Source organism: Procambarus clarkii, unplaced genomic scaffold (genome assembly GCF_040958095.1).
Source record: "Procambarus clarkii isolate CNS0578487 unplaced genomic scaffold, FALCON_Pclarkii_2.0 HiC_scaffold_390, whole genome shotgun sequence".
Taxonomy (NCBI): Eukaryota; Metazoa; Arthropoda; class Malacostraca; order Decapoda; family Cambaridae; genus Procambarus; species Procambarus clarkii.
The window spans coordinates 71,964-85,283 of NW_027189423.1; positions in this window are offsets into that span (position 1 = coordinate 71,964).

Consider the following 13,320-nt stretch of genomic DNA (forward strand, 5'->3'; position numbering starts at 1 on the left):
TGTCACCCCTCCAATATTTTCCAGTTTCCAGAACAACCTCTTATGTGGAACTCCGTCGAAAGCCTTTTTTAGGTCCAGATAGATGCAGTCAACCCAACCAACTCTTTCCTGTAATATCTCTTTGGCTCGATCATAGAAACTGAGTAAATTCGATACACAGGATCTTCCAGATCAAAAACCATACGGTCTGTCTGATATTATATAATTTCTCTCCAGATGTTCTACCCATTTAGTTTTGATTAGTTTTTCCAATACTTTCACTATTACACTTGTCAATGATACAGGTCTCTAATTGAGGGGGTCTTCCCTGCTGCCACTTTTGTAGATTGAAACTATGTTAGCCTGTTTCCACACGTCTGCTACGATTCCTGTACACAGGGATGCCTGAAAGATCAGGTGAAGTGGAATGCTGAGCTCAGATGCACACCACCATGCGTGTTTCGTTCGATTTCGTCGCCACGGTTCAGTGACCTACAGCTTCGAAATAATGAAATTTATTTTATTTAGTTATTTAATTATTTATTTATTTATTTATATACAAGAAGGTATATTGGGTTTGTGAGAATACATAGCATAGTACAGTATTTACACTCTTGTAAAGCCACTAGTACGCGCAGCGTTTCGGGCAGGTCCTTAACCCTTAAAGTGCGCATCACGTCATATGACGTGTTGGAGTACTACGCAAGATTTAAATGGCCCGCGGTTACACGGGGTTCACTACACCTTCATCAGGGCTCTTGTAAACAGACGCCATTTTAAAAAAAAATCGTGGGCCAAACTCCCGGGTGTTATTGCCCTCAGTATTGAGTGAGCAACCAAGCCTGACGCACGCAGCATGAGCTAACAGCACTGCTGTTCAGCTTGTGACCACAACATCGCCTAAAAATGCCAAAATATACTTGTTCATGCTATTATGTAGCGATGATATTATTACAGAAGACCCCTGACTGATAAAACTGACCAGGGTTCTGATAATAGCAGGATTGTGGTGATATTTAGCGCTGTGCGCCATGGAGGGAGGAGTAATGCTGTGGGAGGGAGGGTAGTGGCGATGTCTTCTGACTGTGTGTGGCCACCTTTTATTGACTGCACTCACCATACCAGCTTAGTGGTTCGCTATGGTGGTCACAAATGTAGATACTTATATATAACGTGTGTATAGAGGGTATAAACAGCAAGAGAAGGTTAGGAGCCGCCATTTTGGTGAGGGCGGTGGCGTCGTGCAGACGACGCCACCGTGCAGACGACGGTGTTGTTTACTGGTTACCACGATGGTCTTTGAGCACCATACCAGTTTACTTGTACAAGTATGGTGAATAAAACAGGTAGATATTTATATATAATGTGTGTATATAGCGTAATAACAGCACACAGTATTGTTGGAGGAGAAATTTATTGCGTCTGGCCTAGAGGGCGGCAGCCATCAGCTGACTGTGTGAGGTCCTATGTCTTTGTGCCTTTACTCACCTCACCATACAAGCTTAGATGTACAGTTATGGTGAACAAAACATGTAGGTACTTATATATAACGTCTGTATATAGTGAATTATAGCAAAAACAGTATTGTGGGAGGAGAATGTGGGTGAGTCAGATGACTTGAGGGAGGGCGGGAGTGGCTGGCTAGTACACAGTGGTCACTCCTAGTTACTTTTTGACTCATAACAGCTACTTAGTGGTTCGTTATAGTGAACAAAACATGCAGATACTTATATATAACCTGTGCTTATAGTGTAATAACCGACAAAGTATTTGTTCACTGATTGATGAACATAATTGAATCAACAATATGCACACCATATTTTTGAGTACAGCAATGATTCACTCATTTTATTATATAAATATATCAAACTATATAGTGAATTATAGCAAAAACAGTATTGTGGGAGGAGAATGAGGGTGAGTCAGATGACTTGAGGGAGGGCGTGAGTGGCTGGCTGGTACACGGCGGTCACGCCTCGTTACTTTTTCGTTACTTTATTATACCCCTAGCATGTTAAGGGTTAACCCTTAACATGCTAGGGGTATAATATCCTTTCTTCCCCACAGGCGCATGTAATTTTGAAAAACAAAAACAAAAAAAATATTTTTTCTTCCTAACCTGTTAATTTGTGTTCACTGATCACGGGAAAAATAATAAAAAAATTGTAAGTGGCATATATTGCCCGCTATAGGGCGGGGAAGTCTGGCAAAAGATAGGTGCTGACTCAGCGTGCGTCCCAGGCGGTCTGTTGCTCGCCAGCTGTCAGGCTGAAGTTGCCACAGAGAGAGAATTACCTAATTATTTCAATGTCTCTAATTGATTTTTCATAGTTTTTTTGCTGTAATATTATTCAATAGTGTGTAGTTTGATATATTTATATAATAAAATGAGTGAATCATTGCTGTACTCAAAAATATGGTGTGCATATTGTTGATTCAATTATGTTCATCCATCAGTGAACAAATACTTTGTCGGTTATTACACTATAAGCACAGGTTATATATAAGTATCTGCATGTTTTGTTCATTATAACGAACCACTAAGTAGCTATTATGAGTCAAAAAGTAACGAGGAGTGACCAAATGATCAAATATTATCACTTCATAAGGAAAACTCACAAATGGACGAAGAAAATGACCATCTATTTTGTGCAAATGGCTATCTGCAATGCTTATGTGATGTACAACTACTACACAAAAAATACTAAACAATAATACTACATATACTAAAATACTAAATACTAAACATTTGTGGGCAGGAATTGGGAGTGTAGCTGGAAGGCGTCTGGGCGCTCACTCGCGGTTAACGCGTGGCCCGTCTTCAAGTCGTCGGCGGGTGGAGCGTGACCAGGTTTTTAATTTAATATGCTAATGTTCCTCTAGAGAATTCTATTGCGAACCCATTGATACCAAAATGAAAGACCTAAGACGAAAATTGAGGTGACCAGAGGGAAAAGAGTGAACACATTTTATCGCTTTTGCGGGCTCCTGGGTAACTCGTTCGCACTTTCTCTGTTTGCTGCGGGTAATTAGCCGGGCTTTTGGCGTTTATATGCATATAGTGCTGTAGAGAATTATATTGCGAACACAATGATACCAAATTTAATCTCGTAGGACGAGAATTAAGGTGACAAAGTTGAAGAGAGTATACACTTTTCAGAATTAACGCGCGCTCCCGTGAAAGGCTGGGACCCAAAACGCACAGTTGAGGGGTGGCGGGCGGGGCACGCCAAAGTGTTAAATACATGGATGGCGATATACTAAAGAAACTGTTCACGACTTTTGTTAAGCCAAAGCTAGAATATGCAGCTGTTGTGTGGTGCCCATATCTTAAGAAGCACATCAACAAACTGGAAAAGGTGCAAAGACACGCTACTAAGTGGCTCCCTGAACTGAAGGGCAAGAGCTACGAGGAGAGGTTAGAGGCATTAAATATGCCAAAACTAGAAGACAGAAGAAAAAGAGGTGATATGATCACTACATACAAAATAGTAACAGGAATTGATAAAATCGATAGGGAAGATTTCCTGAGACCTGGAACTTTAAGACCAAGAGGTCATAGATTTAAACTAGCTAAACACAGATGCCGAAGAAATATAAGAAAATTCACTTTCGCAAACAGAGTGGTAGACGGTTGGAACAAGTTAGGTGAGAAGGTGGTGGAGGCCAAGACTGTCAGTAGTTTCAAAGCGTTATATGAGCTGGGAAGCTGGGAAGACGGGACACCACGAGCGTAGCTCTTATCCTGTAACTACACTTAGGTAATTATGGGTGGTACGCCGCTCTCGTTTATCTTCTCTCTCTAATCATAGCCCCCTTGTTACCGGGGGAGTTCTGGATTTTATATATGAGGACACTCGCCTAGTTCTTTTCTCTGAAAAAAAAACTAGGGTATGGGGTGGCTCGGAGTGGTGCCGCCTCCACCTCTACACTATACCTATTCTTCTCCTCCTGCACACGCATCTCTGGACATGCTCCACTTGCAATGCTCCCGGAATGTTACATTGGTAAGCTGTGTCGTGACATGATAGTGCCTACGCTCTACAGGCGAGATTATACGATCTGGTTACACTGTCAGCCAGGCACTGGTTCTCGCTGTTGGAATTAGTGTTGGGTATGGTTTGTACTGTTTGCTTGGCCTCTTTGCATGAGTCTTAATGTGACCTTAACCTGTACGTATATGTTGTTCTTCGTTACACTGGGGCACAGCCCTGGATTTTGGTAACTTTTTGGTTTCGTCTTTCAGCGACTGGATCTTTTCTGGATTCTGGACATTAAATTCTTGACTGTCATTCAGTGCCTGGCTGCACCCTTATATATACATTGCATATAGATATACATGTATACACCTTCTATACACCTCACCATCCTCCAATAGGTTGGAAGGGATGTTACCTGTCATTAGGGGGCTGAACTTTGGTGTTAATGTGAGGGTTGGCTTCTCTCATTAGCACATGAGATTGTTGGGGGCGAGTGTATTGCTTATCCTCGCTACAAGTCTCTCTGTGTACAGTGGAACCTCTATTAACGAGTTTAATCCGTTCTGGCACCGAGCTCGTTACCTGGAAAACTCGTCTTTGGAAACAAATTTCCCCATTTAAAATAAAGGAAATAAATTTAATCCGTTCCACTCCCAAAAACATCCATACTTGTATGACTTTTTTTTATGTAAATATAATACTGCACATGTAAATATAAATGTTTTGTTGTAGTGTTTTAATATTTACTTTACCTTATGAAGAGTAGTTGCTGGCTTGAGGGAGACGATGGAGAGGTGGGAAGGAGGAGAGGGGTTATGGTGTGGAAGGAGAATCCACCTCTGAGTCAGGCGCTCTCTCTCTTCTTGGGAATTTCACCCAAATTTCATTTCAAATGTCACACAAGGATGCGTTAGGCCAGCACCAAATAAAAAACTATGTTGATTACACTCGTTGTGTCAACAATATAATAGTCTTACCCCGAAGATACAATACAATGCCGTTTTCTCAAATAGGCAATGTGGTTATTAAAGAAAACGGAAATTTCATGGCAAACTTGTATACAATCCCCAAGTCGATCGGATAAGAATTGAATTTTATAGAAATATTTGCTCAAATGACGCTTGAGCGCGGTGTTTGGGTGCATTCAAGAGAAAAAAAGTGTGTTACGTTCAAGCGACATATACCTGCGAAAGTGATAACACTTTCATAAAGTGTTATCACAAAGTGATAAATTAATTAAACATTTTCATACACCGGGTTGTCACTGCTTTATCAGGGCAGCTTTTCCAAGAATGCGTTCACCTTTTCAAACATTCCAAACACTTCCTTGATCTCAGTTTAAGAGGCAGCATCCTCCCTTACCTTCTCATTCCCTTACTAATGGTGTAAATTGTTGATGAGGACCTGCCATACTTCCTTGTGAGATCAATCACACAGACACCACACTCATGCTTTGCTATAATTTCCTTCTTTTAATCCACAGTAATTGTGTCTTTCTTCCTCTTGACAACACAATCTTTAGCAAGCAGCTTCTTTGGAGACATCGTGTGTTACAAATTGTAGTCGCAAAACCACTAAAAACCCAAAGAAAAGCTCAAATAAATCCAGAGGGATGCTTGTCGTGTGAGATAGAACAACAACACTGGCGTCGGAGGCGTCCGAGAATTTGCGAGAACCCGCGAGACGCTAGGAAGCGCCATGTGGTTTCACTCGTTAATAGAGGCGAGCTCGTCAATAGAGACAAATTTGCTGCGAGTGGCTTGCTCGTTACTGGAAAAACTCGTTAATAGAGCCACTCGTTAATAGAGGTTCCACTGTATATGGTTGTTCATGTACATTCTGTTGCCAATTGCTTCTTGGGTCTTCTTAGTTCTTCATATTGCTTATGCTCTTGTCTCTAGCTTCTAGTGCTGGGACAATATTTAACCCTTAAACTGCGCAAATCATATATATATGATTTCAGTGACAAAACCGAAACCGCGCACATCATATATATATGATTTCGTGTCTAGCACTATAATTTAAACACCCCGCCTGGGATAGGGGCAGCTATAGTGCAGCCACGATCGATAGTTGCCAGATGCCACCTAGAAAAAAAATCCAGGCCAACATTCTTGGGTGTAAGAGCATCAGTATTAAGCATGCCACCAAGGCTGGCACACGCAGCACGAGCTCACAGCACCGCTGTTCAGCTTGTGACCACAGCATCGCCTAAAAATGCCATAATATATATGATACTGCTATTATTTAGCGATGATATTATTACAGAAGACCCCTGACTGTGATAAAACTGACCAGGATTCTGATAATAGCAGGATTGTGGTGATATTTAGCGCTGTGCTCCATGGAGGGAGGAGTAATGCAGTGGGAGGGAGGGTGGTGGTGGCGTCGTCTTCTGACTGTGTGTGGCCACCTTTTATTGACTGCACTCACCTTACCAGCTTAGTGGTTCGCTATGGTGAACACAAATGTAGATACTTATATATAACATGTGCATTGAGTGTAATAACAGCAAGAGGAGTAGGTTGGGAGCCGCCGTTTTGGTGATGTAGGTGCGTCGTCTGCACGACTTGTCATGTTGTTTACTGGTGGCCACTATGGTCTTTGGGCACCATACCAGCTTATTTGTACAGGTATGGTGAATAAAACAGGTAGATACTTATATATAATGTGTGTATATATCGTAATAACACCACAAACAATATTGTTGAAGGAGAAATATTAGTGCGTCTGGCCTTGAGGGCGGCCGCCACCAGCTGACTGTGTGAGTAGCTACGTCTTTGTGCCTTTACTCACCATACAAACTTAGATATACAGTTCTGGTGAACAAAACATGTAAATATGTATATATAACGTCTGTATAGTGAATAAATGCACAAACAGTATTGTGGGAGGAGAATGAGGGCGAGTGAGGTGTTGAGGGAGGGAGTGGCAGTGAGTGGCTGGCTGGTGTGTGGCGGTCACTCCTTGTTGCATTTTGACTCACAAGACCAACTTAGTGGTTTGTTATGGTGAACAAAACATGCAGATACTTATATATAACCTGTGTGTATATAGTGTAATAACAGCAAAACTATTTGTTTATTGTTTTATGAACATAATAATTGAATCACTAATATGCACACCATAATTTTGAGTACAGCGATGGTTCACACATTTTATTATAAATATATCACAATTCACTCTATTGAATAATATTACTGCAAAAAAACTAAGAAAAAATCAATCAGAGACATTGAAATAATTAGGTAATACAGTGCTTCCTCAGTCTAATGAACCCCGCTCTATCGAATTCCCGGAAGAGCCGAACAAATTGAATTCAGTACCAAATGTTCAGTGGAACATACAAATGTTCGATTAAGTGAGGAATGTTCGTCCAAGCGGTCACCGAGGCCGAGCGTCGGAGCTGGCTGTCATCAACTATGATTCGCCAGAGTGTAAACAGTTATACATGTACAGTATAGTGTTTTATTATCCTTACCCATTGTTTCTAGGGAGAAATGGTGATAAAATGGAGTCAAGGGGGTAATGGTGAGAGAGTTGTTGTCAGGAGGCAAGTGGTGTCATTAGTTAGGGTTTTTTGTTAGGGGGCAGGTAGTGTAAGTTACGTATTCTCATGGGAGGCAGGTTGTCAGCCAGGCAGCTGACAACCAGCTGAAATGGTGATAAAATAGTGTCAGGAGGGCATTGGTGAGAGAGTTGTTGTCAGGAGGCAAATGGTGTCAGTAGTTAGGGGTTTTTGTTAGGGGGCAGGTGTTGTCAGTGGTAGAAGTTGTCAAGGGAGGCTGGAGTAATACTGTACAGGTACAGTAGTGGTGTCAGTAAAGGCTGTAGAGGCAGGCACCACATGTGACTGGCGGCTCCTTGCTCCTCTCCAGCCCCCCCCCCCCACCTGCACCTGACCACCAGAGACCAGCCACTACTCCTCTCCTCTCTCGTCGTCAGATGCCAAGAGTCAATTTAATAATAATTATCGCATTATCTACACTGAGAATAGCCTTTTTATTAGAAAAATGTCATATTGGCACAATAATAATGGTGAAAATTGTGATATATACAGTACATATTTTAAACAGTTTCAACACATTTCCTTTTCACTTAATTTTTAATAAAATTGGGGTGTAGATAACAGTTGGCTTTGTGTGGCCGGCAGGTCGCTCCTTGAGCCATTGGGGGGGGGGAGGGGGGGTTTGTTTCCTGGATCTTTCCCTCCCTCCCTCTAACAGCCTACGTACTGTATTGTAATACATTAGGTTTTATGTAATACAGTACTGTACTGTATAAAATTAATAAAACTTCAAAACAGACAATATTTTATTAATTATAACAACAAACAATATTATTTGAAAACAATTTGTAAGCCTATTTAGATTAAATTTTGAGTAGGCCAATAAAACAAGCACAGGTCGTGTAAACGTTAGGCCTTGGTGAGGTGGCTGGCACCATTTGTCTCCTCTCCTCCCAGTGTGAAAACGTGTTGCTCGCGCGTGAAGGATAATTTTGAACAATTTTTATCTTTTGAACTCTTATACTCTGTCAAGATGTCTCAGAGCAGCATTCGTGGTGTTCAAGATTTAAAACGAAAGAGAAAATATTTGTCAATTGATCAGAAAATTGATTTAATAGAGAAAGCAGAGCGTGGATACTCAGTCACCCGTCTCGCCCAAGAATTCAACATCGGTAAAGCTACAGTTTGTGATATAAAAAAGCAGAAGGATAATATTAGGAAATTCGTTGCTCAAAGTCAAACTCATGCAATAGGCAACAGGAAAACATTGAAGCCTGCTAAATACACGGATTTGGACTCTGCTGTATTCAAATGGTTTACACAGCATCGTGCAAAAGGAATTGCTGTTTCAGTTGATTCTATTAGAAATGCAGCTGAAAGACTTGCTGAAAAGTTAAACATTGACAATTTCAAGGCTAGCACTGGATGGGTATGTCGATTTAAAGAGAGGCATGGCATCATTAACAAGAAAATTTGTGGCGAAGCCTTAAGTGCAGATGTAGGAAGTGTTAATGCATTTAAATATAAACTTTCTCAGCACATGGTATCTAATAATCTAAGCTGGTTTCAAGTGTACAATGCAGATGAAACAGGCTTTAACTGGAAATACCTTCAAAGAAACACTTTGGCCTCTAGGCTTGAGGAGAGTATTCCTGGTCGCAAGGTAAGCAAGGAAAGAATTTCAGCATTATTGTGCGGTAATGCAGATGGCAGTCACCGAACAAAGTGCGCAATTGTTGGGAAATCTGCCAACCCCAGAGCATTGAAAAACTGCATGAACAGATTACCTGTCGTTTACTACAACACCAAAAATGCCTGCTTCACACAGATTATTTTTGAAGACTGGTTCCAGAATCACTTTTGTAAAGAAGTAAGAAAGCATCAGATCAATGAGCGTGGCATTCGTCCTGCTGATGTAAAGGCAATGCTGTTGGTTGATAATGCCCCAGCTCACCCCATTGCTAAATTAACATTGCCTGATGGTAAAATAACATGTATGGCTTTACCACCAAATACTACATCTTTAATACAGCCCATGGATCAGGGGGTTATCTATGCTCTCAAACGGCTTTATAAGAGAGCTATGAATGTAGAAATAATGGAAGTTCTGCTCTCTCAGGAAGACGAGAGGCTTAATAAGGATACAAGAGCTAGTAGAACACTAGAAAACTTCAAGAAATATTCAATTAAAGATGCTATTTACATCTGGGCCAAACAATGGAACGAGTTGAAGGTCACCACATTAAAGAACGCATGGAATAAAATTCTGAGTCCAGTACCTGGTGAGAATAAAGACGAAGATGACTATGATTTTGAGGGCTTTGATAATGCGATTTTTGAGACATTAAGAGATGCTGGCGAGGAAGATTTGCAACTTTCTGATGTGACTGAGTGGTTAGATAATGATGCTGATGATCCAGGTTATGGTGAATTAACTGATGATGAGATTATCCAGTGTGTTACTGGTAATGCTGATGAGGATGCGGAAGAGGAGGAAGATACCTGTAGCATGTTACCTATTCCATATGCTGCATCATTACAAAACCTTAATCAGCTGCTTGATATGGTTGCTGTAACTGATGATGAAGACGTGGCAGATTATTATCTACACCTAAGGGGATTGAAAGATATTATAATGAAGAAGCTCATAATGAAGAAACAAACTAAGATTCAAAAGTTTTTGGTACAGATTAACAGTAGGCCTACAGGACCAGCACCCAGCACTAGCAAGGACTCACCTGAGGATGCCCAGGCAACTGGACCAGCACCTAGCACTAGCAAGGACTCACCTGAGGATGCCCAGGATACTGGACCAGCACCTAGCACTAGCAAGGACTCACCTGAGGATGCCCAGGATACTGTACCAGCACCTAGCACTAGCATGGACTCACCTGAGGATGCCTAGGCAACTGGACCAGCACCTAGCACTAGCATGGACTCACCTGAGGATGCCCAGGATACTGTACCAGCACCTAGCACTAGCAAGGACTCACCTGAGGATGCCCAGGATACTGGACCAGCACCTAGCACTAGCATGGACTCACCTGAGGATGCCCAGGATACTGGACCAGCACCTAGCACTAGCATGGACTCACCTGAGGATGCCCAGGATACTGGACCAGCACCTAGCACTAGCATGGACTCACCTGAGGATGCCCAGGATACTGGACCAGCACCTAGCACTAGCCATAACTTACCTGGGAGTGCCAATTGAGCTGTACAACACAGTTCTAATGACATAAATGTACAAAGTGTAAAAAGTGTAGTTTAAGTGATACAGTACAGTATACATTTACTTAAGTACTGTAGTGTGATTCTAGTGGTTTGTACTTTATGTACAGACTGTAGTGTATAATGTACATTTGTTAGAAAAGTTACTGTTCCTTAATGAATTTATATTCATGTCATATCTGGCACTCTCAGGGTATTGAGGCTAAAAATCTGCACTACACAACTCAACTGTTAAGGTAAATACAGTAAAACACAGAAACAATTTATTGCTAGATTTATAAACTAGATTTTAGATTTAGAAAGATTACATAAATTAGGGTTAATTTTTTTTTTTTTTTTTTTTTTTTGGGGGGGGGTCAGAGGGTTTTTTTGGGGCCGGACGGATGGAACGAATTCCGCACTGGAACGAATCTGCCTCGCCCCATATAGTTCGTTCAAGTGAGGACACACTGTAAAATATTTGTGGCAACTGCCGCCTGACAGCTCGAGCGGAGTAGACCTCGTCTGGCGAAGGCTCTGTCAACGCCCCTTTTCTGGGGGGAGCCCCGTCGGCTCCCCGGAGCTATCCCAGGCTGATATGCTAATGTCAGACTTTGGCATCAGTCATGTGTATGGAGTTCTTAGGCCTACCGGGGACCACGGCCAGAACCGGGCCCCCTCAGAGAGGCAAGGGGAGCAATGGCCTATAGAAGCCCCCGTGTAGTTGGAAGCATTCTATGTCTGCCATCGACCGGAACAGGCACCCAGAAAGGTAAGCGCCCCAAAACAAACCCCTATTCTGGTTAAAATTGCTACCTAATACCGAACTAGTGGATAGAACTCCCCAACCGAAAACAAGCAAATTAGTGTGACGTCACACACTGCCGCGCCGCTGTCTGCGCAGCTCCCCCCTCCCCGGGAGGGGGAAGGGGGAGCCCCAGACCCCCCGCGCCGGCTACCCACACCTCAGTTCTTGAGGCTGATGCTATGGGCGATGGTCGTGTGCTCTGGCTCCGGTGTCGCTACTGCACTGTGCTTTGAGTGTGGTGTTAGTTTTGTGGGTGCGAGAGCCAGGAGTTATCTTCAGTACTCGGGCTGCATGCGCCTAGGGCTGCCTTCCCTAGGTGCCCTGTAAGTACTGCCCTTGGGGCTTGGGGCCACCTTCCACAGGCTCCTCGGGGTCTGCCTCTGCTGGTCCGTTTTACCTTTCGGTTTTTCGGCCGCCTGTTGGGCTCTTGGGTGTTCTGTTCTCCCTTGTTACCGGCAGGTAAGAGGCAGTTTGCACTGGTAGGGGCGCAGGGTGCTGCTCAGCTTGTAATTCCCGACATCGCGGCCGGCTCTGTTCCTTGGGGTTCGCTGTCCTCTTGCGGGGTTTTGCTTTTCTTTTTGCCTGGTGGGGGGTTCTGTCATTTTATTCAGTTTGTTTTTGCCCTTCCACTGTTCTCCTCGGTGGCGCCCCCTGCTAGGTCCCCGTGAGTGTACACGTCCCTGGGGTTCAGCTTTAGAAGTTTGCTTGGTAGTTTTGGGCGCCGGTTTGCAGCACCCTGCCTGGGACTACCTGAGCGCGAGTCCTCTTAAAGTAAACGCTCAGGACCCTGGGAATCCCCTAGGGGGCGCGTGGGTCCGATGGATGTGACCCCGGAGTCCCCACTCGCTGTGTGCGAGTTTGAGGGTTGCTCGGTTCCCTTGTCTCAGGGTGACCCTCATTGTTTTTGCCTCTGCCACGCTGCCTGTTGGGTCGGTGATACTTTCGACCCTGAGTCCTGTGAGTGTTGCTGCTTGCTTGTGACTCAATTTACCCAATCCTCTGATGATTCTATTCGGGTACAGGCGGCACGTGCGTTGCAGTCTAGGTTTCGTCTGTTGCAACGCGCTCGGTTGGTTGCTTCCCCGGATGCCCCGGGGCTGCCCCGCTTTGCTTTTCGAGACCCGGACTTGGGGGTGGGGGTCGTTTCGATCCTGGTTCAGTCCGCACCTCCTCGTCCTTCCCCTTCTGTTCGTTCTGGTCCCCCGCCCCTGCTTCCGGCCCCGAAGCGTCTGAGGGTTTCGGGGTCGGAGCAGGGGTTACTTGATCTCGAGACTCGGGCAGCTTCGGGGGTTGCCCCTTCCGGGGGGGCGGCAGAGGCATTCGAGTCTTGTCTCCCGGCCGAAGCTTCAGGGTCTGACCAGTGGGCCCCCCTTCCTCCAGCTTTTCCGGCTGCTCCGTCCTTGTCTTGTGGGGTCGGGGCTTGGGGAGAGGACTCGGCCTCGGGTCCTGTGGTGACTGACCTCGAGGCTGGGGAGGGGCTGACTTGGGGGCCTTGGGCCCCGCTGGACCCCGCCTGGGTTTTTCTTCCCACTGAGCGGGGGCTTATTGTTACAAGGAGTGGGGTTTTCTTTCCCCCCCTCTGCGTACGAGTTGGATTTGGTGTCGGCCCCTCCCCGGGTACGGTTCCGTGTTCCCCCAGGTACGTCGGTTCCGTCCTTCCGGAGGTTTTCGGCTTATCGCATCCAACCTGGTGTGGTGCGAGCGGCCTTTGCAGCTTACCTCCTGCGTGACCCGGATTATGCCTCGGAAATGGATCCGTCCACGTTCAGGTTTGGGACTTCGTTCCCTTTCTGGCTCCGTTACGAGGTTCCGGAGTCATCCTGGCTAGCAGACTG